This window comes from Phycodurus eques, chromosome 5, assembly GCF_024500275.1.
Source record: "Phycodurus eques isolate BA_2022a chromosome 5, UOR_Pequ_1.1, whole genome shotgun sequence".
Taxonomy (NCBI): domain Eukaryota; kingdom Metazoa; phylum Chordata; class Actinopteri; order Syngnathiformes; family Syngnathidae; genus Phycodurus; species Phycodurus eques.
The window spans coordinates 20,182,406-20,207,607 of record NC_084529.1 but is presented as its reverse complement, the minus strand read 5'-3'; the positions used below and the strand labels follow the sequence as shown (position 1 = coordinate 20,207,607).

The following is a 25,202-nucleotide window of genomic DNA, read 5'->3' as shown; positions in this document are numbered from 1 at the left end:
AACTCCGACAGAACTTTGCTCATGTTCCGGGGGTTGCGGGGGACATCGAGTCCGAGTGGACCCTCATCCGCGCCTCCATTGCTGAGGCGGCCGACCGGAGCTGGAGCCGTAATGTGGTCGGTGCCTGTCATGGCGGCAATCCCCGAACACGTTGGTGGACACCAATGGTGAGGGATGCCGTCAAGCTGAAGAAGGAGTCCTATCGGGCCTTTTTGGCCTGTGGGAATCCTGAGGCAGCTGATGGGTACCGGCTGGCCAAGCGGAATGCAGCTTTGGTGGTCGCTGAAGCAAAAACTCGGGCATGGGACGGCTTTGAGGAAATTCTGGTCCACCATCTGATGTCTCAGGAGGGGAAAGCAGTGCACCATCAACACTGTGTATGATGGGGATGGGGCGCTGCTGACCTCGACTCGGTTGCATAGTAGTAATTGAAAACCCTAAATTGTCCGAAAGTGTGAATGTTTGTGATACCAATATTGCAGCCTTGTGATTCGGCCAATACAGATATCGGTCCGATCCGATTTCAGCAATATTGTTGTGATGAAGGCGTGTTACCAGATGTAACATTTTATATACATCAAGAATTTAGTCAAATGTATAGTCTTGAAACGTCCTCCTAACACTTTGTTTAGATTTGATGTGTGGAGACCGTCACTGTACAACGTATGCCAGATGGTGACTTGATTTTGAACACATCACCAACGTAGCTTTGCGCAGTGGCAGTATCGTAGCCTATGAGGTTTATCCGAGGCGCGATTATTGCTAGTTGAAAACTTTACCCAATACCCCGCCTTGATGACTTGAAATATAGTCGGTTATGGCAATTTTTGACAGTCTCTCTGGAGACTATTTCCTTTGTTAAAGTAAAAGGCTGTTTCCTTTGTGGAAATTAATTATATATGACAAATACAGTTTTGTTATGCTGTCTAAGCTGATTTTGCTAACACCATCAGACAGGCTACAGTTTATTATCTGTTATTATTATCAGTTTATAACAGATAACATGTTTGATAGGTTTAACAGTCGCGAGTTTCATGCATTGCGTTGTAGCTTTCATTTAAAGTGTTGTTAAACATATTTAAGGTGAAAAAAAATAGCTATGGCAATTTTTTGGCCTGTGGGACTCCTTGCTATGGCAATTTTTTTTAGGGTCAATGTTGAAGAATTAAGATGTACAATTTGCCGTGTAACGTCCTAACACTTTATGTTTGGACGAGGGATGTTCCGATCTAACTTTTTCACTTCCGATATCGATATTGCAGCCTCGAGTTTCGGTCAATACAGATATCGGTCCGATTTCAGCAATTGTGTATTGTGTTAAAGGCGTGTTACCACACGTAACATTTTATGTATGTCAAGGATTAAATAAAATGTATCATTTGTCTTGAAACAACATCCTTACACTTTGTGTAGAGTTCATGTGTGGAGACCGTCACTGTGGAACGTATGCCAGATGGTGACTTGATTGTCAACGTTGAATTCAGTTCCCTAGTCTTTGCGCAGTGGCAGTATCGTAGCCGATGAGGTTTATCCGAGGCGTGATTATTGCTAGTTGAAAACTTTACCCAATACTCTGCCGTGATGACTTGAAATATAGTCAGGCTATGGCAATTTTTGACGGTCTTTTAAAAGACTATTAATTTTGTTAAAGTAATAATCTTAGATTATGCAAGTGTGTTTTCCTAATTGTTTTCCTAATAATGGGCCAATATTGTCCTAAAGATGATAACAGATGTAGTGTAACACAAACGGGTTCAATTTACAGTCTTTCCTGTTACACCACTAGTTGATTATGCTTTTTTTTTTTTTTTTTTTTAATGGTAATTTAGCCTACGGTTGTTCATAACTACACGTTATGACTTGGATATTGACATTTTCTTGCCATATGGAGTAATTTGAAGAGGATTTGAGGTCTTTTTCGACAAAAGGAGAGACCCACGCAGGTAAGAAAAGTTGGGCAGCTTGCACGTTAAATAGCATAAAACACTCCTGTTTAGTCAGCACTCCGCACTTTCTCGGTCAAAAGACAAATATTTTGTGGGGGGATGAGTATTTTATGTACGTATAATTTACATTTATGCGTTTATAAACGCAAACGTTTTGTGAGAGGGGAAAGCGTGTTGGGTTTATTGAAGTCAACAGCGACCTCTAATGTAATTTCCTGTACTGCGTCATCGGTGCCATGATGAGTGGAAATCAACACTCCCCATTTTGTTTTAGTACTAGTCGTAGCCCCGTAATGCATTGTTGCACAAAATCTATATTTTTCCTCATTTATGTCAAAAACACACTATTACTTGGGGTGCAGCAGTACTAGACAGATAGACTTGAGAATTCTGAGCATGTTGAAGTGGAAACCCCAAAAGTGAAGTCGTAGTTAGCTATTGTTTCCATGTTCAACCAAAATGTTGACATTGTAATAATTAAACCGTTAGCCAAATTATATAAGTTAATTTTTTACTAGCCACTTGGTAAATCACACGTCCTCAAATATTGTACTGTATTTGAATTCTTCTTCTTGCGTTGCGTTATGGCGGTTGGCAACTAAAGCTAAGGTGCATTACTGCCACCTATTGTCTCTACCGTTTCTGTCGCTTCTTTCTCTACACCCTATTTATTCATGTTGCAGTCTATGCAAGCATTTTTATTTATTTATCAGTTGTTTCTTTGAGGTACTCCATAAATAACTCCTTTAACAACCACTTCCTCTTTGTGCTTCTACTCGGACTACTTTGCTCACTATAACATTGCCAACACATTTCATTCTTTTTATGTTTTCCGTCAACTCTTCCCACTCCCTTCTCAACATCACTACTCTGTCTCACTATACGACCTCTAACGAGTCTCTTTTCTTCCTTTTCTTTCAATTTACCGGCTCCCATTGAACCTTTTCTTTCTCAAACCTCCTTTAAATAAATCCCATCGCTATTATTGTCCTCTGACCTCGACTTGTCACTCTCCATTGTTCGTCAGTCCATCATATTTGAATTGTACGCAGTTGACGCCTTCTTCCGTACACGTGGGTTGTGACACAGCTTCACGCGCATGCGTACCTTGAATTTCCGGGTTAGGTGACTGAATATTTAACGAAGTCGCATTTTCCACAAAATAATAGTGTTAGGCGAAACAAAAAATAGGCTTGCAAGTCATGTCGTTTTATATTAAAGTGGTTTGAGTGTCGACGTGAGTACGCGTTCACCACATAATATCCGAATTATGCCGGTGACAGCTCGAGCAAACAACTGGAAGTCCCACAATGCACCGCGGGCCGAAGATATTTGAAAGATGTTTTTTCCTAAATAATTGTGAAAGAACATTCTAAACACCGGACACAACACTGCATGAGAAATAAAATCATCGAATGAAGCCAGGATTTGATAGGTGTGAAAATCCCTAATTCTGTTCCTCAATATTGAACGACCGTCACTGTCGGCCGTAGACTGGATAATGACTACCCTGTCTCGACCTAATGATCGTCAGCTTTGCGCAGTGGCAGTATCGTAGCCTATGAGGTTTATCCGAGGCGCGATTATTGCTAGTTGAAAACTTTACCCAATACCCCGCCTTGACGACTTGAAATATAGTCGGCTATGGCAATTTTTGACGGTCTCTACGGAGACTACAAATTATGTAAAATATGAAAAAAATTTGTTTTACCCGAGGTGTCATGCATCAAGTCAAAGAGTATAGTTCGCTGCGAGAGTACTTTTTCGCCATGCTGCGAAGCGTCGATGTGTGAAACGCATAGTCTTTATCGCACCGCGAACGCCAACCTCGTTCCATCATGCATTGCGGAGTAGGTTTAATAGGCACGATCCGTTTAGGTACTATCCTCACTCGTAAATTGTTCTAACATGTGTTGAAGGTGTGTTACCAGACGTAACATTTTATATACGTCAATAATTTAGTCAAATTGACTTGATTGTCAACACATCACTGCTCTAGTTTTGGGCAGTGGCAGTATCGTAGCCTATGAGGTTAATCCGAGGCGCGATTATTGCTAGTTGAAAACTTTACCCAATACCCCGCCTTGACGACTTGAAATACAGTCGGCTATGGCAATTTTGGACGGTCTCTTCGGAGAAAAGCATTTATGTAAAATATGAATGGCGTTGCTTTGTCCGAGGGCCCTTACATCAAGCCCAAGAGTGTAATTCTTTGCTGTGCTGCGAAACGTCAATGTGTGAAACCCCAAGAGTCTTTATCTCACTACTGACGCAATATCGATCCATCATGCATTGCGGAGCAGTTTTAATAGGTACTATCCGTTTTTTGAACCGCTTATCCTCACTAGTAAATTGTTCTTACATGTGTTGAAGGTGCGTTATCAGACGTAACAACTTTATATACGTCAATAATTTAGCCAAATTGTATCATTTGACTTGAAACGTCCTCCCAACACTATGTTGAGATTTAATGTGTGGACACCGTCACTGTGGAACGTATGCGAGATGGTGACCTGATTGTCAACACAGCCCTGCTATAGCTTTGCGCAGTGGCAGTATCGTAGCCTATGAGGTTTATCCGAGGCGCGATTATTGCTAGTTGAAAACTTTACCCAATACCCCGCCTTGACGACTTGAAATATAGTCGGCTATGGCAATTTTTGACGGTCTCTACGGAGACTAGTATTTATGTAAAATATGACTGAACATCACTAGACCGAGTACTCTTGCTTTAAGTCATAGAGTGTAATTCTCTACTATGCTGCCAAACATAGATGGGTGAAAGGTTAGTCTTTATCTCACCAACTAAAGCAACCTCGTCCTATCATGCGATTGTAGGACAGTACATATCCGTTTTCTGAACCGCATAACCTCACTAGTAAATTGTTTTTGACATGTGTTGAGGGCGTGTTGCCAGACGTAACATGTTATATATGTCAAGAGTTTAGTGAAATTGTATCATTTGACTTGAAACGTCCTCCCAACAAACCGTCACTGTGGAACGTATGTCAGATGGTGACTTGATTGTCAACGCACGACTGCTGCAGCTTTGCGCAGTGGCAGTATCGTAGCCTATGAGGTTTATCCGAGGCGTGATCATTGCTAGTTGAAAACTTTACCCAATACCCCGCCTCGATGACTTGAAATATAGTCAGCTATGGCAATTTTTGACGGTCTCTACGGAGACTAATATTTATGTACAATATGAGTGAAATTTCTTTGACCGAGTTCTCTTATTTCCAGTCCAAGAGTGTAATTCTCTGACGAATGCAACTTGGTCCCATCATGCATTGCGGGGTAGTTTTAATAGTTACCGATACGTTTTCTAAGACGCTTAAGGTTCGCGTCACCAGTAAATTGTCCGAACATGTCTTGAAGGCATGCTATCAAACGTAACATTTTATTTACGTCAAGAATTTAGTCAAATTGAACTGGAACGGTGCACGACTGGTTAGCACATCTGCCTCACAGTTCTGAGGAGCCGGGTTCAAATCCCGGCCCCGCCTGTGTGGCGTTTGCATGTTCTCCCCGTGCCTGCATGGGTTTTCGCAGGGTACTCCGGTTTCCTCCCACATCCCAAAAACATGCATGGTAGGTTGATTGACGACTCTAAATTGCCCTTAGGTGTGAATGTGCGCGTGAATGGTTGTTTGTTTATATGTGCCCTGCGATTGGCTGGCGGCCGATTCAGGGTGTACACCGCCTCTCGCTCCAGGATTGCTAGGATAGGCTCCAGCACGCCCGCTTATCCACACTAGTAAATTGTTTTTAAATGTGTTGAATGTGTGTTACAAGACGTAACATTTTATATGTCAATAATTTAGTGAAATTGTATCATTTGACTTGAAACGTCCTCCCAACACTATGTTGAGATTTAATGTGTGGAGACCGTCACTGTGGAACGTATGCCAAATGGTGACTTGATTGTCAACGCACGACTGCTGTAGCTTTGCGCAGTGGCAGTATCGTAGCCTATGAGGTTTATCCGAGGCGCGATTATTGCTAGTTGAAAACTTTACCCAATACCCCGCCTTGACGACTTGAAATACAGTCGGCTATGGCAATTTTTGACAGTCTCTATGGAGACTATTTGCATTGTTAAAGTAAAATGCTTAGAATTTCCAGTCTGTTTCCTTCGTGGGATTTCCTTATACATGGCAGATCGAGTTTTGTTATGCTGTATAAACTGATATTGCTAACATTATCAGACAGGCTTCAGTTCATTATCTGTGTATAACAGTCAATGTTATGTGATTCATGTTTGATTGGCTTAACAGTTGCAGGTTTCATGCGTTGCGTTGTACCTTTCATTTAGTGTTGTTAAACATATTAAAGACGAAAAAAATGGCTTCGTCCTAACTGGGGATGTTCCAATCTTAACTTTTTCACTTCCGATATCGATATTGTAGCCTTGAGTTTCGGTCAATACAGATATCGGTCCGATTTCAGCAATAATATTGTGTTAAAGGCGTGTTACCACACGTAACATTTTATATATGTCAAGGATTAAATAAAATGTATAATTTGTCTTGAAACAACATCCTGACACTTTGTGTAGAGTTCATGTGTGGAGACCGTCACTGTGGAACGTATGCCAGATGGTGACTTGCTTGTCAACGTTGAATGAGTTCCGTATCTTTGCGCAGTGGCAGTATCGTAGCCTATGAGGTTTATCCGAGGCGTGATCATTGCTAGTTGAAAACTTTACCCAATACCCTGCCTTGATGACTTGAAATATAGTCAGCTATGGCAATTATTGACAGTCTCTTAGAAGACTATTTATGTTGTTAAAGTAAGAATTTTCAATTATACAGTGTGTTTTCCTAATTGTAGTTTGTACATGACAAGCAATTATAATTGAGTTATGCTGTAGTCAGTCAGACGTGTTTCAGTTCCTTGTCTGTGTTTTGTCTTGATTGAGACTTGCTTCTACTGTCACAAAATATATGAGTAATATATATATATGTTGATTTAGTTAAATGTGATGTAACAAGTAAACAAGGCTGTTTATTAGGAGAATTCAAAGAAAATTAAACGTATGAAACGTCGTATTAAAGTTGCGACACTGTGGAACATAGCCTGGGTCGTGATTCGATTGTTCATAACAATCATTCTTATCTTTGCGTAGTGGCAGTATGATGATATGTGTTTATCCGATGCTTCATTATTACAAATTTAAAACTTTACTCAATATCCCACCTTGACGATTGGACGTTTAGTTGGTTATCGCAATTTTTGATAGTCTCTACAGAGACTGTTCTTATTGTTTAAAGTGGCTTACTTTGATGCTGTGTGAATGGACTCATCATAAGGTGTAATATACCTGTTTGACCATTGGAGGGCAGTCTTGCTCTAATTGTCCACACAGCCAACTATCGTGTTACTAAATCCTTTGAAGTGAGTGCATTGTGAACAGTTTGTACTGAGTCTCAGATTGCCTTTAATTAAGCCTGTCATCCAGTGTTCTGTACGTGTGTACAATGTAATTCTGTCATATTAATTTAGGTTGTAATTCAAGTGCTGGAAATTAAATGGCCACATGTGGCTTTTGTTGCCCTTAAGCAGGAGCCTTGCCAAACATAAAAACATTGTACCGCACCATGGGATTAATTCCTAGGTAACCATGTGACCGTGCAGACGATCGCTATGGAAACCAGTGCATCTGTTCAGTCGCTCTTTCACTGTCTCCAAGTTCTTTGAGGAAAATGTGATACAGCCTTTCTTGTGAATTGGTTTCGGACTTCGGTGTCCATGTCTGACATTTCATCGTCAATCATAACTCGGCGAAGTCTGCAGAGCTTTAACTATGATGTACTGATGCATTGAAACGCTCCCTTACTGAATAAGTGTTTTATATTTGATGTTGACCGATTTAAAAGTCATAACATTGCATTCATGAGCGCCTCTATGCAAAGCGGATTTCACATGCAGCAAAAGGACCAATCACGAGTCGTCAAATGATTTTGTCATTTACATACGGAATACTCCAAGATGCGTCACCAATCTCTGATGTGTAAAGTTGGTGGAGAACCCCACTCGGGTTCTGTGTTTATTAGCAAAGGGTATATGCTCCATTTTCTATTGTTTGATAGACTAGCAACTAGACTTTACACCGATTTATCGTCCTTATCGGTATCGGCCGATAATTAGCATTTTATGCTGATCGGCTGATCGGCTTTAGTGTCATAATTCGCCGAATAATTATATATATATAATAATAATCGCCGATCCGCAAAATGACCACAAAAGACATTCACTGTATATTTGAATCCAAAAGCTAGTTTATTTTTTAGCCTTGTCGCGTGTCTTTTAGCGTGGTCCTGTAACTATTTGATGACCAATAAAGTTATTTTAAAAAAAAAACAACAACATGTCGGCGGTGTGGAATAGACAACACGTCTGAGACAGACAACACGTAATGCCCGGATCAGACTACAAGACAAATTTGCTCTTACACAATTGCACTATGCCTGACTAGTGCAATAAAATATTGTATTCCGATACCACCGCATCCCGTTTTTTCCGATCACTGGGCTTCACCGTGTCAACGCAAACGCGACCGGATGCACTCGTTACCATGGCGACAACGACAACAATGGATCGCGACGTGTGTTTGTAAGAACAAAATGGGGAAACACGTGTGTTGGTGGTCACTGGTGCTCAGGAGAGGACATTCATTTAAGGCTTGCTTCAGGTATGTTCACATACCTTTAATATGATACGGCTCGCAAGCAGGCAACAAAAACGTTATGTAACCTAGCAAACTAGTGGTAGCACGAACGGTTGTATGTAAACATGCCGCCATTCTGTCGAATCATGCGCTAAAATTTCGGTGTCGGTGAAGTAATTTCATTAAAAATAAAGTAATTTAATGAGAGTAAGTTAGCGTCAATTATTTCTGTAATGTCATGATTCATGTAATGTTGGTTTGACCTGACTGATTAGAATACTTGACCTGACTAGAGGAGTGATTTCCAACCTTCATGGAGGTTGGAGCCATATTTTACAATTGAAAAATCTCACGGCACAACAACAAACAAAAATGTCATAAAAAGTGGATACATTACTGTATTTACTTCCTGCCATCTAATAGAAGACCATTCATTTGTTCTGTCTGTCACTATGCCTCACTGGCGTAAATAGAGGAACAAAGATTCATTATTTATTGTAAATATATTTTTTTGAGCAATTAAGTACACAAGTATATAGAGTAAATGAACAGGTCATTTAAATAGACACATTCCTCCATCATGTGATCGGATCGGTGATCGGTTATGGTTTTTCTTAAACTCGCTGATCGGTGATCGGCCCCAAAAATCCTGATCGTGTAAAGCATACTAGCAACAGGGCTCGGCTGTGAAACAATATAACTAACAATACGCATTATTCTTGAGGGTGCCATATCAGGGTGATTTGCCCTCCCACTCACTCCAGTGTGCTACCTCTGACTCCACTGTGCCATGACCCCTGTGTCTCATCTGTTTTTTGTCACTTGTTATCAAATTGGAGAGCATTCAAACAGCACGTCTTCTGTGAGATGCCACGCCTAAAAATAAACATTGTTACTGAGCACTTTTCATCTAGTTTTATAACTATTGTAATTAGTGAAAGTTTGCAACAATTTCACTTTCTAAAAGTACTGATAAAAATGTACAGTAAAATGCATTAACTATAACTTAAGGGTTTTATATACGCCCTGAAATAAAAAGGTGGAAAATTGCCTTGTCTCGGGCTGAAACGATTAATCGAATAAATTGAATAATTTGACTGCAAAATATTGTTGAAGCCAAAGCTCTGTCTCAAAGCTTTGCAATGATATTGTCTTTTCTTTAATTTGTTTACAGCTGTAGTATGAATAACCTGTAATTAACATGTCGTTGAACCTGAAGCAGCATCAGAAGTGTATATCATACTAGTAGCCCTTCGCATTAATCAGTACCCACAAAGTAGCGCTCAGTTTCAAAAAGGTTAGTGAGTACATCACTCTCTCTGGTGTGATATTGCTTAATTATTATTTATTTGGTTTTGTTTAATCATTAAACAAATACCAAATAACCAACAATAATCAGTTAATCTACAGTAATCGGGAAAACATTTGCCATAAACTTAAATGCCAAGTAATTTTTGTATCCGATTATTCGATAAATCGATGAACTAATCGACAGAATAATCAATTCTAAAAAAAGTCAAAAGCGACAGCACTAGTTTTTATAAATACTCTGAAATACAAAGGTGGAACATTGCGGTGTAGACTTTGCAAGCTGTATACAAGGGGCCATTGACTCAAACTGACCCTCCAACTGCTGTTGTTTGGTCATAATTTCCTGTCTTATTGATGTCCAAGTAGCAGACATCAGGAAGATAATCATGATGGTGGTGGTGAAAGATGGCGGAAATGAAGTCCCTACAGTAAAGCACTTTGTCCCTTTACAAATGCTTCTTCCTGCGTTGTGATAAACAAATTGAGCTGTCATTCTTTCAAACTTCATGATGCAATTATCCTAACTGCTTTTATTTCTCTGAGGAATCGGGACCTGTCTGCACTGAAAATCGCACACATAATTTGTGCTATTAACTTGATTTATGGAGCCGGTCAATAAAATGTTCTGTACATAATATGATATACAAAGGACTTCGGTGTCAGTGAGTATCTTTATCAGAAAGTGGATCTTTTGATTCATTTAGAAATGTCAATGGAAGACTCAGTGAGAAACTACAAGCTTATCGGATATCTGTCCAAAACATCAACTTGTAGAGGTGACTTAATCTATGACTTATAGTTGTGTTCACAATGAATGCAGTCAGTGTGGTTAAAAAGCAGAGAGATTATGAAATGTACCTGTATTCCAATTGTCTTGCGCTGGAATAGCAGTTCACAGATGCCACAAGATGGTTGACTATGTAACACAGATATGAAGCACTTCTCAGGAACACAACTGCATATCTTGTGAGACAAATAAATACAAACAAATAGATAACATGAACATATTAAAACCCAAAACGATAGACCATTCATGATTTTACTGCCAATTTCAGATGGAATATGACAAAACCCACTCAAAGATGTATTAAATTAATGGAAAAACTAATTCTAAGAAATAAGATCAGTTATTATTATAATTATTCAGTTATTAATACCGTAATTTCTCGAGTATAATGCGCACCCCCCCCCCCCCCAAAACAAATTGTCAAAAGTCAATAGTGCGCATTATACATACGTATAAGGGAAAAGGAAAAAGACTTTCACATTTTATAAATGTATGCCACCATCTAGAGGTTATGAAAAAGCTCTACACTTTCATTCCAATGTCACCGCCACCTAGAGGTTATGAAAAAGGTGTAGCCTACACTTCCAAAATGACAGGGGTACATATGACTGCATATATGTACAGTTGCACTCATACGTTTACATACCCTGGCAGAATTTGTGAAATATATATCTATTTTTAAATAGGACTGATGACTGAACAACAACCATCATTAATTTCTTTATGGTTATGTTTTGTTAAATGATAATGCTTTTCTGAAATGCTTGACAGATTAATTTGAATCCTATTAAAATAAAATAAAATGTGTTTTGCCAGCCTTTCATGTTTTCTTTAAAGATTGTACCCATCTTACAAATTATGCCTGGGTAATCAAACATATGAGCACAACTGTGTGTTTTTTCATTTACTAAATAAAAGTAGGGCTTTGAATTTCAAAATAAGATCAAGTAAATGAAAAAAGTATTAGGTGTTAAAAGTGCTTAACTTCAGAATAATTCTTTGAAAAAACTAACAAAATACAGATAATACTTCATGTTTTGATCATATGGGTAGAAGCAAAATCATGCATTGTAAAAATGCATTATATATAGGTAGAAGGGTTTTCCAGAATTTTGAGGTCAACTTTGGGGGTGTGCATTAAACATGGGTGCGCATTATACATGAGAAATTACAGTAAGTGCTTTTGGTGGTTGAGAATCACAAATATGTGAAATAACAACAACACCATCTGGCCATACGTCAGTTTGTAATATATCAACAACAGCATCACCAATTCCTCTGAGAAATCTCTTGTATAATTACATGGAATTATCTCTACCTATGAGGTGTGTCAGAAAGGTTCCAGGACTGGTGTCACAAAAGATGTATTTCAAATCGAAACTACATGTTTTTTTCCCCCTTCAAATATATAGATATTAATATCTCAAAATCCACTCTAGCAATGCAAATATAAACGCAGCGCTAAGTTTTTGCTTGGAAGTCACAGGTGTCAGTGTCAATCAAAAAAATTAAATAAATGAAATGGAATCAGAGTGGAAGGAGTTGTCATATTAGCTCTTAAATGTCATCTGTGGGTTTCCTCTGGCTATTGATCCGAAGACTGTCAGTTTTTGAGAACATAAACATTGTCACACAAATGTGTATATTTTGTTTCCATATGTTCATCTCGGTTGTATCTGGAAGCTTAGTAATTTGCTGACCTCCCTCCTGTTTGCTTTGGCGCTCATCCACAAAGCCATCTGAGTCACAGGCTCATTGACTTAAGACATGATCGACTCTCATAGCTTGTTGCCTGGGGCGCTTGTCGACTCTTTATTTTGTCATGCAATGCTGTGGCCGGCTGTAAATGCTAGATGAGTCATAGGCAAGTCCTCCCTAGCCAGTGTGCACTGAGGCTCTGAGGCTCACTTCATTCACTGCCATCTATTGAAAGGATTTTCTTCACTTAAGTGTGCAGAGAGACAGACTGACAACATGATAAAATGCTATCCTATGTGAATTTCAATGAAGGACAATCCTCGTGTCAGGATTTCATATATTTCATAAGCAAGGCATCAATTGGATGTAAAAATGCTGTTGTGCTAACAGAAAATGTGCAGATAACAGTTGCTAAGAAACTGCTGAGGTGTTGGTGTTGGACAGTGATAATTATACTACTAGGACGTGATTGCGTGTGAAGAATTTAAGAGGCATATGATGGTGAGACAAGATCGTGCAGTGTTCCAGAGTAAACCAAGTCATGCTTGAATACGCCAACTGAACGTTAACCTTGCCAGACAGTGTGATACAACTACTATGGCTGGTGGAAATGACAGTCTACATCAGACTTCATCAGGCGATGTAGCAGACAGGTAAGCAGGGATATGCAGTTGGCAGGCTACTAAATGGCAAGACCAATCTTTTAATGTAAAATATTCTAGACGCACAAGTAATGTACAAGTGTTACATTTAAATTGTGTCACTTCAGTGCAGGCAGCGTGGGTTCAGTTCCCACTCAGTGACAGTGTGAATGCGAGTGTTGTCTGTCTATATGTACCTTGTGATTTACGGGCAACCAGTCCAAGGTGCAATCTGCCTTTCGTTTAAAGTCACCTTTGATAAGCTATAGCTTGCTGCAACCCTCAACAGGATGAGCAATATGGATATATGGATAGTTTTAAATTGTAACTCAAGCTGTACGAGTCAATCAATCGCCTGTGACAGAAAGTCATTCTTTACCGTTGAGTGGTTGCAGCTCCGTGATTAGGATTTGATTTTGTTACTGTTATTTAACTGTCACAAGATCACTGTCGGGAGCGCCAAAGGCTTAATTCACACAGTCTATGCCCAGAAAGGGGGAGTTTGCATTAAAAAAATAACATCAATAATAATTTAAAAAATCACATTTTGACATATTTTTCAAAACTAGCAGTATAAACCTGTCAGTAGTGCATTAGTAAAATTATCTGTGAAAAAAATCATCCCTCTCTGGCCACATCTTGTAGCTAGAAATTGTGTGACATTAGTCTTTCTCATCGACCATAAAAGCCACTAAAAATGCACAGTGGAGTCTGGTATGTACGGTGCCACAACCAGCATGTGGCAGTGTTGAGTTGAGCTTCATAGAGCACCACACGTCACGTGACTGACAGTCAGTGCCTCACCAATCATGAACCTCAACACGTCACTACGGTCTATCTTGTAATAAATATATCTATGTACATATAAGTATGACAGAAATCCATTAGTTAGCTGATGCAAATTGTGGCGACAAGAGCGAACATCCAGAAGGCAGTAGAATGCGCTGTTATGTGATGACTATTGTTGAGTAATAGCTTTTTTTAATTATTATTTGTTTTTAGCGGCACGTCTTTAATTGATATTTGCTATTAGACACAAGTAATCTAAGCACCATTGAGCAATGCTTAAATTCTTGTTGTTGAATTGAGTTGATAAAAGTGTCCTCTCCATCACTCCTTTCAGGTAACAAGCATTTGACATGAACATTTAAATTGAAGGTTCGCATTACAAGAGCGATTACTGACAAGGCCGTGACTTGCTCACTCAAAAACCTTGTCAAAGAAAGTCAACTGACTTGCGTTCAGGAAGCATCTTAAGTGGATTTATCTGTTGGCCATTGAAGGTCGTGCTGCTCAGTTGTTGGGCGACATTAATCCAGGCAGTTTCCAGCTCAGAATTTGAGAGGCCCACAAAGTGCCATGTTTATGGCAGACTCATAAGTTTGTGGTCGTTTGATTGTCTGTTTATTATGCAAGAGTGCTACAAAGTCAAGTGGAAAATAATAGCCCATTTTTCAAAATAGCCCTATTTCAAGAACATCCACATGCCAAAATGGCCAATTGTAATGATTTTTATTGATGATAGACACTTTCAAATATTTGTAGTGGCTATAATGAAGCTAGCTTGTTACTCCTGAATTAAAATAGTTAAAAAAGTGTGTGTCTGCAGTTAAAAAAGTTTCCAATCAGTAATACCCTAGGTGCTAGTTAAACAGGAGCTACAAAAATCCCCTGCTGCATCAGAACAGTTTGTTATGCTAAACTCATGCTGTAATCAAAGCACTGCATTGATTTTAGCACTGTGTAGTCTATTGGCTACCATAACCACCAAACATCAAGAATTCCTAAACTCATTTATACAATCTGCAAGTCTGAATTAATGTTTAATAGTGACAAATTGTGGCTGTTAAACAGTATTGTATATGTTAGATCAAGAGGGAAATTAGGGGAAGAAAAAAAAAAAACACACGTCCCCGGGTGGGCTTGAACCACCAACCTTTCGGTTAACAGCCGAACGCGCTAACCAATTGCGCCACGGAGACATGTGAGGTGTCTCTGGTTTTTACTCTTATGTTATTTGTACAGTTCTGTTTGCAAAGCCAGAGCAGGAAGCTACGTCTATATGTGAGCTCTCACATGAATCAATTCCAGCTTTACTATTTACTGTGTTACAAGGGCTTTTGATGACAACAATAAAAAATATACATAGTATTCTGTTTGGCTTACGTATGTTTGAAATGACTTCTGCCTGGCATAAAGCAGAAGCTCATGTTAATAACTTTCACTTTTCCTCATTTGAGTCACTATGGTTTGAACGCCAGAATCAACATTGCAACATCTTTTAATTTGTGTCGTCATCCTTCAACCAGGAAGTATTCTACTAGCTGACAAAATGTGTAATTCTTACATTTTTCACTTTTGTTAAGTTCAAAGAACCTCAGGCCAGAACTTGCAGGATTTCCTGATTGCAGCTAGAGAACACTGTCAGCCCAACAGTTGAATTACAAAATTGACCCAGCGGTTTTAAGGGTGCAAGCTTCTGTGCTTCCTGATACAAGGCAACAAGTCCAAAAATTGTGGTAAAACAACATCCCCCCCTTTTTTGACAATCATTTTCTTTTAGCCTCTAATCCTCTCAGTCACAAAAGAAGTCCAGTCAACAGAGAGAATGTGATTGCTCAGAAATTGATCACTTCTAAGTACAACCTTTTAGTGAAAATCAAACCAATGACAAAGGGCTTTTCTACATCAATCTCTCATCCATCCGTCCATCCATTTTCTGAGCCGCTTCTCCTCACTAGGGTCGCGGGCGTGCTGGAGCCTACCCCAGCTGTCATCGGGCAGGAGGCGGGGTACACCCTGAACTGGTTGCCAGCCAATCGCAGGGCACATACAAACAAACAACCATTCGCACTCACAGTCACACCTACGGGCAATTTTAGAGTCTCCAATTAATGCATGTTTTTGGGATGTGGGAGGAAACCGGAGTGCCCGGAGAAAACCCACGCAGGCACGGGGAGAACATGTAAACTCCACACAGGCGGGGCCGGGGATTAAACCCTGGTCCTCAGAACTGTGAGGCTGACGCTCTGACCAGTCGGCCACCGTGCCGCCATCAATCTCTCATGTGTACCTTCCTTTTCTTCTTAGGCATTGATTTTCAAATGAGAACACCTGTCACTGTTTCTTAACGCTGTTTTTGCCACACTATAGTCTTCGAGTGGTTTTCGTTTCTCACTAGTATGAAACGCTCGGTGAACCTGTCAATTTCACCTCCAGGAAGATTCTAAAATACCAGCGTCTGACATTTCGATTTCAGTAAAAATGTCAAGGATAACCATGGTCAAAAGCCACACCAGTGAGAGAATCCAACTTCACTGTAGTTGAGTACGAGATGTTGACGCGCTGCTGTAGATCAAATCAGGAAGACATTTAGAAAAATTCTATGGTTACTACCTCGTGGGAACAATTTGTGGTGGGTCTGTTTCTGAAAAATAAAAACAGTACCTCATCCCTGGCTGGGCTCAAATCACTACCTTTCAGCTAACAGTGTTGGAATATTTCACCATTGTGATTTACATTTTGTTTCTCTTGAATTACACTGATTTTGAAGCTAGCGATTGCGAAGCAGCATGTGCATTCTGCTGTATCCAGGGCAAAAAAAGGGGGCATTGGTACAATGCAGGTTGCGTTTCACAGCTGTGCCACACTTAAGCCTCAGCCTCAGGTTGAAAATGTGTATCACAATGCTACACGCTACACAGTTGGACTGCACAGTACTTGTCTGGAGCCATGGCCGTCTGGGCCTTCATCCTGCCTTGACCGCCTTCCCAACCACCCTAATCTTTAACTCTAAACCCTAACCCATAACCTTAACCTTAATCCATAGCACAAAACCCAATCCTAACCCATATCTGTTAGTAGCTTCATACTTTCTCCTCACCCTGCATGGAGGCAAAAAGAAAGTCTAGTGAAGGTTTGCTCCAAGTTTGAAAGATGACTAGAGTGGCTAGATAGCCGGCAGGCTAGGAGCCAGTGGGCTAGCTGGAAAGGTGGTAGCTTGGTCCAATCCTTGAGGATTTATGTCACTGCTGAGCGCAAAATAGACCGGGATTCTGCCCATGGCCAAGGTACAGCGAGGGATCCTGGTTAAACTTTTCTGTACGGAGACGCGGCAGCTAGAATGCGTCAGTTCAAATGTGTCAACATACTCTCGGTTCAGTAGAGCGTGAAAGACCATGTGACCAACGCGCAATGCTTTGTGGGTGATGGTGGCAACATATCCAAAATGCGCCACCGCTAACTAGTCGACACCAGCTTGTGACTACCCCAAACGTAAGATCGAAATTGAAAGAAAAATATGTACAGAGAAAAGGAGAACGCTGCAGATCCGTACAGAGAAACTCAACAAAAAGGCCAGGGAACGTTACACAGAAAATCTTAAAGGACTGAAAGGGCTGGACCCGTACGAACATTCGGAGTGGAGAAAAGATGTCCACCGACTTCCAAACTTTGACCACGCGTACATCTACAATCATAGTATAGTATAGTTAGTAGTACAGATGATACATTTAAAATAATCAAATTGGATTTTCATTTGTCAGACTATTATTTCCAAATAGTACAATGAGTAACGATTCGATTTTGATTCGCTAGTCATTCGTTACTTTCAATACTAATAGCGAATGGGGTTTTAGGTTGTTAGTTCGAGCACTACTAAATTGTCTCGTTTTACCGTAGGAAGGTTTTTGTCACAGACGTTTAAGCTATTCCTTTCTGAAACGCATAACAATGAGGATATTAACAATGTTCGGGCCATTTAAATATGCCTAGTGGATAACTTAATTCTCTCAGCAGTTAAAGGTCAGCCACACACCAACTTGTCTGGCAAAATGAGACAGACAGAATACTAAATAGGGAGAGCAATTTGAGCAATTTAAAACACTAAAATATTTCAAGTCAAGGTATCGATGACTGTGAGAATGAAACTAAATTGTATAATGATGGCGATGGTTTCTATCACGCAACCACATGCCTGAGGTGCATTACCTCGCATGAATGGTATTTCATGGCGCGCTTCCTGAGCGTCTGAAGCATGGAATACATTTTAAATGACCTGAAGCTAATCCACAGCGCACTGATGAAGTGCTAAAAAGGGAGTAATTCACCAGATAATGAATCCTGCTTGATAAAAATGTTCTGCAAATGTCACTGATGACGCATAATCTCTCATTAACTGTCACTTTTTTCTCTTTTCCTCTTTCACTCATGGATTTCTAGCCCTGCCCTCCAACTATATGTGTTTTTTCATGCTCAGATCAGAATGTTGACAAACAGGTCAGCTTTCTGTCTCACGTCACCCCATGTGAACCAGGAAGTGGCCTGGCACTCCACGCTGGGTATCTTTTTGGATTCAATCCAGAACCAAATAAAAAACTGAATTGATCCTCACCCTAAACTGGGAAAGGTCTGTACTTCTGAATCATATGGTAAAAGATCTTTTAGTTCCTCCAGAAACTTAATGTTTCAGCAGTAAAGGGGTTTCTTTGACTTTTGATGGTCCCGACCTACGACATTTTGTGGTTTACAAACAGCATACAATGAACTAATTTGCACCCCTCACAATGTGCAAGCCAATCACAGGGGTAAAGGTAGGGAATTGGTCTCTTTTTTGTCTCCGTATTTCACTTGTTTATTTCATATCGATAGTTGTTTTTCCAGCATATTGTCTTTTCATGACAGATCAAAGTGACAATAAAAGTGACAATCATTATACACCAGGTCAAGAACTGGAAAGACCCATTATCCATTCATCCATGCATCCTTCCATTTTCTTTCCTGCTTATCCTCACGACTGTTGTGGGTGAGCTGCAGCCTTTCCCAGCTCACTTTTCCAATCGGCGAAAGACAAGATACACCCGAGGCTAATGGCCAGTCACAAAATATCTAAATATGTGAAGTTGCACTTCTGAGTGAGTTGATCATTAACAGTTTTAGTACTTTGTGACAAACACACAGAAACACGAAGATGAGGAAACTATTTGTCTACCAACTGTCAGTCTGAATTATAGTTAACAGCTTTCGAATTTCAACAAATCAGCCAATTGTCTTTTCATGACCGATCAAAGTGAAAGATGAACAGTTTTTGATTTGATAGCAGAGGGAAAGCCAAAAAATAGGAGTGCATCCCTGGGTGGGCTTGAACCACCAACCTTTCAGTTAACAGCTGAACGCGCTGACCGATTGCGCCACAGAGACATGCTGTCTATTGCAATGTTTGGCTAGGTCGTGGATCATTATACACCAGGTCAGCTTGAACTGGAAAGACCCATTATCCATTCATCCATCCATCCTTACATTTTCTTTCCCCCATGGCTGGCTAGGTCATGGAGTTTTTTACACCAGGTCAGCTTGAGGAGGAACTGGAAAGACCCATATATCCATTCATCCATCATCCATCCATCCATCCATCGATTTTCTTTCCTGCTTAACCTCACGACTGTTGTGGGTGAGCTGCAGCCTTTCCCTGCTCACTTTTCCAATCGGCGAAAGACAAGATACACCCGAGGCTAATTGCCAGTCACAAAATCTAAATATGTGAAGTATCACTTCTGAGTGAGTTGATCATTAACAGTGTTAGTACTTTGTGACAAACACACAGAAACACGAAGATGAGTAAACTATTTGTCAACCAACTGTCAGTCTGAATTAAAGTTATGAGTTTTCGAATCTCAACAAACCAGCATATTGTCTTTTCATGACCGATCAAAGTGACAATAAACAGGTTTTGATTTGATAGCAGAGGGAAAGCCAAAAAACATCAGAGCGTCCCTGAACCACCAACCTTTCAGTTAACAGCCGAGCGCGCTGACCGATTGCGCCACAGAGACATGCTGTTTACTGCAATGTTTGGCTAGGTCCTGGATCATTATACACCAGGTCAGGAACTGGAAAGACCCATTATTCATTCATCCATCCATCCTTCCATTTTCTTTCCTGCTTATCCTCACGAGTGTTGTGGGTGAGCTGCAGCCTTTCCCAGCTCACTTTTCCAATCGGCGAAAGATACACCCTAGGCTAATCGCCAGTCACAAAATCGAAATATGTGAAGTTGCACTTCTGAGTGAGTTGATCATTAACAGTTTTAGTACTTTGATACAAACTCACAGAAACACGAAGATGAGTAAACTATTTGTCGACCAACTGTCTGTCTGAATTATAGTTATGAGTTTTCGAATCTCAACAAACCAGCATATTGTCTTTTCATGACCGATCAAAGTGACAATAAACAGGTTTTGATTTGATAGCAGAGGGAAAGCCAAAAAACAGGAGTGCGTCCCTGGGTGGGCTTGAACCACCAACCTTTCAGTTAACAGCCGAACGCGCTGACCGATTGCGCCACAGAGACATGCTGTTTATTGCAATGTTTGGCTAGGTCCTGGATCATTATACACCAGGTCAGGAACTGGAAAGACCCATTATTCCTTCATCCATCCATCCTTCCATTTTCTTTCCTGCTTATCCTCACGACTGTTGTGGGTGAGCTGCAGCCTTTCCCAGCTCACTTTCCCAACCGGCGAGAGACAAGGTACACCCGAGGCTCATCGTCAGTCACAAAATCTAAATATGTGAACTTGCACTTCTGAGTGAGTTGATCATTTACAGTTTTAGTACTTTGATAAAAACTCACAGAAACACGAAGATGAGTAAACTATTTGTCTACCAACTGTCAGTCTGAATTATAGTTATGAGTTTTCGAATCTCAACAAACCAGCATATTGTCTTTTCATGACCGATCAAAGTGACAATGAACAGGTTTTGATTTGATAGCAGAGGGAAAGCCAAAAAACAGGAGTGCGTCCCTGGGTGGGCTTGAACCACCAACCTTTCAGTTAACAGCCGAACGCGCTGACCGATTGCGCCACAGAGACATGCTGTTTACTGCAATGTTTGGCTAGGTCCTGGATCATTATACACCAGGTCAGGAACTGGAAAGACCCATTATTCCTTCATCCATCCATCCTTACATTTTCTTTCCTGCTTATCCTCACGACTGTTGTGGGTGAGCTGCAGCCTTTCCCAGCTCACTTTTCCAACCGGCGAAAGACAAGATACACCCGAGGCTAATCGCCAGTCACAAAATCTAAATATGTCAAGTTGCACTTCTGAGTGAGTTGATCATGAACAGTTTTAGTACTTTGTTACAAACACACAGAAACGCAAAGATGAGTAAACTATTTGTCGACCAACTGGATGTCTGAATTATCGTGAAGAGTTTTTGAATTTCAACAAATCAGCCAATTGTCTTTTCATGACCTATCAAAGTGAAAGACAAACAGGTTTTAATTTGATAGCAGAAGGTAAAGTCAATACAAGCTGGCGTGCGTCCCTGGGTGGGCTTGAACCACCAACCTTTCAGTTAACAGCCGAACGCGCTGACCGATTGCGCCACAGAGACATGTGGTCTACCCCATGGCTGGCTAGGTCATGGAGTATTTTACACCAGGTCAGCTTGAGGAGGAACTGGAAAGACCCATATATCCATTCATCCATTCATCCATCCATCCATCCATCCATCCATCGATTTTCTTTCCTGCTTATCCTCACGACTGTTGTGGGTGAGCTGCAGCCTTTCCCAGCTCACTTTCCCAACCGGCGAGAGACAAGGTACACCCGAGGCTCATCGTCAGTCACAAAATCTAAATATGTGAACTTGCACTTCTGAGTGAGTTGATCATTCACAGTTTTAGTACTTTGATACAAACTCACAGAAACACGAAGATGAGTAAACTATTTGTCTACCAACTGTCTGTCTGAATTATAGTTATGAGTTTTCGAATCTCAAAAAACCAGCATATTGTCTTTTCATGACCGATCAAAGTGACAATGAACAGGTTTTGATTTGATAGCAGAGGGAAAGCCAAAAAACAGGAGTGCGTCCCTGGGTGGGCTTGAACCACCAACCTTTCAGTTAACAGCCCAACGCGCTGACCGATTGTGCCACAGAGACATGCTGTTTACTGCAATGTTTGGCTAGGTCCTGGATCGTTATACACCAGGTCAGGAACTGGAAAGACCCATTATTCATTCATCCATCCATCCTTACATTTTCTTTCCTGCTTATCCTCACGACTGTTGTGGGTGAGCTGCAGCCTTTCCCAGCTCACTTTCCCAACCGGCGAGAGACAAGGTACACCCGAGGCTCATCGTCAGTCACAAAATCTAAATATGTGAACTTGCACTTCTGAGTGAGTTGATCATTTACAGTTTCAGTACTTTGATACAAACTCACAGAAACACGAAGATGAGTAAACTATTTGTCTACCAACTGTCAGTCTTAATTATAGTTATCAGTTTTTGAATTTCAACAAATCAGCCAATTGTCTTTTCATGACCTATCCAAGTGAAAGATAAACAGGTTTTCATTTGATAGCAGAAGGAAAGTCAATACATCTGGCGTGCGTCCCTGGGTGGGTTTGAACCACCAACCTTTCAGTTAACAGCCGAACGCGCTGACCGATTGCGCCACAGAGACATGCAGTCTACCCCATGGCTGGCTAGGTCATGGAGTATTTTACACCAGGTCAGCTTGAGGAGGAACTGGAAAGACCCATATATCCATTCATCCATCCATCCATCGATTTTCTTTCCTGCTTATCCTCACGACTGTTGTGGGTGAGCTACAGCCTTTCCCAGCTCACTTTCCCAACCGGCGAGAGACAAGGTACACCCGAGGCTCATCGTCAGTCACAAAATCTAAATATGTGAACTTGCACTTCTGAGTGAGTTGATCATTAACAGTTGTAGTACTTTGATACAAACTCACAGAAACACGAAGATGAGTAAACTATTTGTCGACCAACTGTCTGTCTGAATTATAGTTACGAGTTTTCGAATCTCAACAAACCAGCATATTGTCTTTTCATGACCGATCAAAGTGACAATAAACAGGTTTTGATTTGATAGCAGAGGGAAAGCCAAAAAGCAGGAGTGCGTCCCTGGGTGGGCTTGAACCACCAACCTTTCAGTTAACAGCCGAACGCGCTGACCGATTGCGCCACAGAGACATGCTGTTTACTGCAATGTTTGGCTAGGTCCTGGATCATTATACACCAGGTCAGGAACTGGAAAGACCCATTATTCCTTCATCCATCCATCCTTCCATTTTCTTTCCTGCTTATCCTCACGACTGTTGTGGGTGAGCTGCAGCCTTTCCCAGCTCACTTTTCCAACCGGCGAAAGACAAGATACACCCGAGGCTAATCGCCAGTCACAAAATCTAAATATGTCAAGTTGCACTTCTGAGTGAGTTGATCATGAACAGTTTTAGTACTTTGTTACAAACACACAGAAACACAAAGATGAGTAAACTATTTGTCTGACCAACTGGATGTCTGAATTATCGTGAAGAGTTTTTGAATTTCAACAAATCAGCCAATTGTCTTTTCATGACCTATCAAAGTGAAAGACAAACAGGTTTTAATTTGATAACAGAGGTAAAGTCAATACAACTGGCGTGCGTCCCTGGGTGGGCTTGAACCACCAACCTTTCAGTTAACAGCCGAACGCGCTGACCGATTGCGCCACAGAGACATGTGGTCGACCCCATGGCTGGCTAGGTCATGGAGTATTTTACACCAGGTCAGCTTGAGGAGGAACTGGAAAGACCCATATATCCATTCATCCATCCATCCATCCATCCTACATCGATTTTCTTTCCTGCTTATCCTCACGACTGTTGTGGGTGAGCTGCAGCCTTTCCCAGCTCACTTTTCCAATCGGCGAAAGACAAGATACACCCGAGGCTAATCACCAGTCACAAAATCTAAAATTGTGAAGTATCATTTCTGAGTGAGTTGATCATTAACAGTTTTAGTACTTTGATACAAACTCACAGAAACACGAAGATGAGTAAACTATTTGTCGACCAACTGTCTGTCTGAATTATAGTTATGAGTTTTCGAATCTCAACAAACCAGCATATTGTCTTTTCATGACCGATCAAAGTGACAATAAACAGGTTTTGATTTGATAGCAGAGGGAAAGCCAAAAAACAGGAGTGCGTCCCTGGGTGGGCTTGAACCACCAACCTTTCAGTTAACAGCCGAACACGCTGACCGATTGCGCCACAGAGACATGCTGTTTACTGCAATGTTTGGCTAGGTCCTGGATCATTATACACCAGGTCAGGAACTGGAAAGACCCATTATTCATTCATCCATCCATCCTTACATTTTCTTTCCTGCTTATCCTCACGACTGTTGTGGGTGAGCTGCAGCCTTTCCCAGCTCACTTATCCAATCGGCGAAAGACAAGATACACCCGAGGCTAATCGCCAGTCACAAAATCTAAATATGTCAAGTTGCACTTCTGAGTGAGTTGATCATGAACAGTTTTAGTACTTTGTTACAAACACACAGAAACACGAAGATGAGTAAACTATTTGTCGACCAACTGGATGTCTGAATTATCGTTAAGAGTTTTTGAATTTCAACAAATCAGCCAATTGTCTTTTCATGACCTATCAAAGTGAAAGACAAACAGGTTTTGATTTGATAGCAGAGGTAAAGTCAATACAACTGGCGTGCGTCCCTGGGTGGGCTTGAACCACCAACCTTTCAGTTAACAGCCAAACGCGCTGACCGATTGCGCCACAGAGACATGCTGTCTACTCCATGGCTGGCTAGATCATGGAGTATTTTACACCAGGTCAGCTTGAGGAGGAACTGGAAAGACCCATATATCCATTCATCCATTCATCCATCCATCCATCCATCCTACATCGATTTTCTTTCCTGCTTATCCTCACGACTGTTGTGGGTGAGCTGCAGCCTTTCCCAGCTCACTTTTCCAATCGGCGAAAGACAAGATACACCCGAGGCTAATCACCAGTCACAAAATCTAAAATTGTGAAGTATCATTTCTGAGTGAGTTGATCATTAACAGTGTTAGTACTTTGTGACAAACACACAGAAACACGAAGATGAGTAAATTATTTGTCTACCAACTGTCAGTCTGAATTATAGTTATCAATTTTTGAATTTCAACAAATCAGCCAATTGTCTTTTCATGACCTATCCAAGTGAAAGATAAACAGGTTTTCATTTGATAGCAGAAGGAAAGTCAATACAGCTGGCGTGCGTCCCTGGGTGGGCTTGAACCACCAACCTTTCAGTTAACAGCCGAACGCGCTGACCGATTGCGCCACA

At 40.8% G+C, this 25,202-nt stretch overlaps 21 non-coding genes across 21 annotated transcripts in view; 9 read left to right on the top strand and 12 right to left on the bottom strand.

Annotated features, from left to right (window-relative positions):
• The first annotated feature begins 705 nt into the window (after nucleotides 1-705).
• On the top strand, nucleotides 706-846 carry LOC133403394 (U4 spliceosomal RNA). Its single transcript, XR_009768659.1, has one exon. It is a non-coding gene; the product is annotated as a U4 spliceosomal RNA (small nuclear RNA).
• A 645-nt stretch (nucleotides 847-1,491) lies between these two features.
• LOC133403406 (U4 spliceosomal RNA) lies at nucleotides 1,492-1,633 on the top strand. The gene has a single exon (XR_009768671.1). It is a non-coding gene; the product is annotated as a U4 spliceosomal RNA (small nuclear RNA).
• Nucleotides 1,634-3,478: 1,845 nt separating this feature from the next.
• LOC133403391 (U4 spliceosomal RNA) lies at nucleotides 3,479-3,619 on the top strand. The gene has a single exon (XR_009768657.1). It is a non-coding gene; the product is annotated as a U4 spliceosomal RNA (small nuclear RNA).
• A 324-nt stretch (nucleotides 3,620-3,943) lies between these two features.
• On the top strand, nucleotides 3,944-4,084 carry LOC133403404 (U4 spliceosomal RNA). The gene has a single exon (XR_009768669.1). It is a non-coding gene; the product is annotated as a U4 spliceosomal RNA (small nuclear RNA).
• A 400-nt stretch (nucleotides 4,085-4,484) lies between these two features.
• On the top strand, nucleotides 4,485-4,625 carry LOC133403390 (U4 spliceosomal RNA). Its single transcript, XR_009768656.1, has one exon. It is a non-coding gene; the product is annotated as a U4 spliceosomal RNA (small nuclear RNA).
• Nucleotides 4,626-4,991: 366 nt separating this feature from the next.
• LOC133403399 (U4 spliceosomal RNA) lies at nucleotides 4,992-5,132 on the top strand. The gene has a single exon (XR_009768664.1). It is a non-coding gene; the product is annotated as a U4 spliceosomal RNA (small nuclear RNA).
• Nucleotides 5,133-5,891: 759 nt separating this feature from the next.
• On the top strand, nucleotides 5,892-6,032 carry LOC133403389 (U4 spliceosomal RNA). The gene has a single exon (XR_009768655.1). It is a non-coding gene; the product is annotated as a U4 spliceosomal RNA (small nuclear RNA).
• A 548-nt stretch (nucleotides 6,033-6,580) lies between these two features.
• LOC133403403 (U4 spliceosomal RNA) lies at nucleotides 6,581-6,721 on the top strand. Its single transcript, XR_009768668.1, has one exon. It is a non-coding gene; the product is annotated as a U4 spliceosomal RNA (small nuclear RNA).
• Nucleotides 6,722-7,062: 341 nt separating this feature from the next.
• LOC133403409 (U4 spliceosomal RNA) lies at nucleotides 7,063-7,200 on the top strand. Its single transcript, XR_009768674.1, has one exon. It is a non-coding gene; the product is annotated as a U4 spliceosomal RNA (small nuclear RNA).
• A 7,761-nt stretch (nucleotides 7,201-14,961) lies between these two features.
• On the bottom strand, nucleotides 14,962-15,035 carry trnan-guu (transfer RNA asparagine (anticodon GUU)). Its single transcript has one exon. It is a non-coding gene; the product is annotated as a tRNA-Asn (tRNA).
• Nucleotides 15,036-19,177: 4,142 nt separating this feature from the next.
• On the bottom strand, nucleotides 19,178-19,251 carry trnan-guu (transfer RNA asparagine (anticodon GUU)). Its single transcript has one exon. It is a non-coding gene; the product is annotated as a tRNA-Asn (tRNA).
• A 1,076-nt stretch (nucleotides 19,252-20,327) lies between these two features.
• Nucleotides 20,328-20,401, bottom strand: trnan-guu (transfer RNA asparagine (anticodon GUU)). Its single transcript has one exon. It is a non-coding gene; the product is annotated as a tRNA-Asn (tRNA).
• A 449-nt stretch (nucleotides 20,402-20,850) lies between these two features.
• Nucleotides 20,851-20,924, bottom strand: trnan-guu (transfer RNA asparagine (anticodon GUU)). The gene has a single exon. It is a non-coding gene; the product is annotated as a tRNA-Asn (tRNA).
• Nucleotides 20,925-21,377: 453 nt separating this feature from the next.
• trnan-guu (transfer RNA asparagine (anticodon GUU)) lies at nucleotides 21,378-21,451 on the bottom strand. The gene has a single exon. It is a non-coding gene; the product is annotated as a tRNA-Asn (tRNA).
• A 478-nt stretch (nucleotides 21,452-21,929) lies between these two features.
• Nucleotides 21,930-22,003, bottom strand: trnan-guu (transfer RNA asparagine (anticodon GUU)). The gene has a single exon. It is a non-coding gene; the product is annotated as a tRNA-Asn (tRNA).
• A 451-nt stretch (nucleotides 22,004-22,454) lies between these two features.
• trnan-guu (transfer RNA asparagine (anticodon GUU)) lies at nucleotides 22,455-22,528 on the bottom strand. The gene has a single exon. It is a non-coding gene; the product is annotated as a tRNA-Asn (tRNA).
• A 458-nt stretch (nucleotides 22,529-22,986) lies between these two features.
• Nucleotides 22,987-23,060, bottom strand: trnan-guu (transfer RNA asparagine (anticodon GUU)). The gene has a single exon. It is a non-coding gene; the product is annotated as a tRNA-Asn (tRNA).
• A 452-nt stretch (nucleotides 23,061-23,512) lies between these two features.
• trnan-guu (transfer RNA asparagine (anticodon GUU)) lies at nucleotides 23,513-23,586 on the bottom strand. Its single transcript has one exon. It is a non-coding gene; the product is annotated as a tRNA-Asn (tRNA).
• Nucleotides 23,587-24,055: 469 nt separating this feature from the next.
• trnan-guu (transfer RNA asparagine (anticodon GUU)) lies at nucleotides 24,056-24,129 on the bottom strand. Its single transcript has one exon. It is a non-coding gene; the product is annotated as a tRNA-Asn (tRNA).
• A 451-nt stretch (nucleotides 24,130-24,580) lies between these two features.
• On the bottom strand, nucleotides 24,581-24,654 carry trnan-guu (transfer RNA asparagine (anticodon GUU)). The gene has a single exon. It is a non-coding gene; the product is annotated as a tRNA-Asn (tRNA).
• Nucleotides 24,655-25,133: 479 nt separating this feature from the next.
• trnan-guu (transfer RNA asparagine (anticodon GUU)) overlaps nucleotides 25,134-25,202 on the bottom strand; it is a 74-nt gene continuing 5 nt past the window's right edge. Inside the window, exon 1 of the tRNA in view lies at nucleotides 25,134-25,202. This exon is cut by the window's right edge and continues 5 nt beyond it. This is a non-coding gene — a tRNA (tRNA-Asn).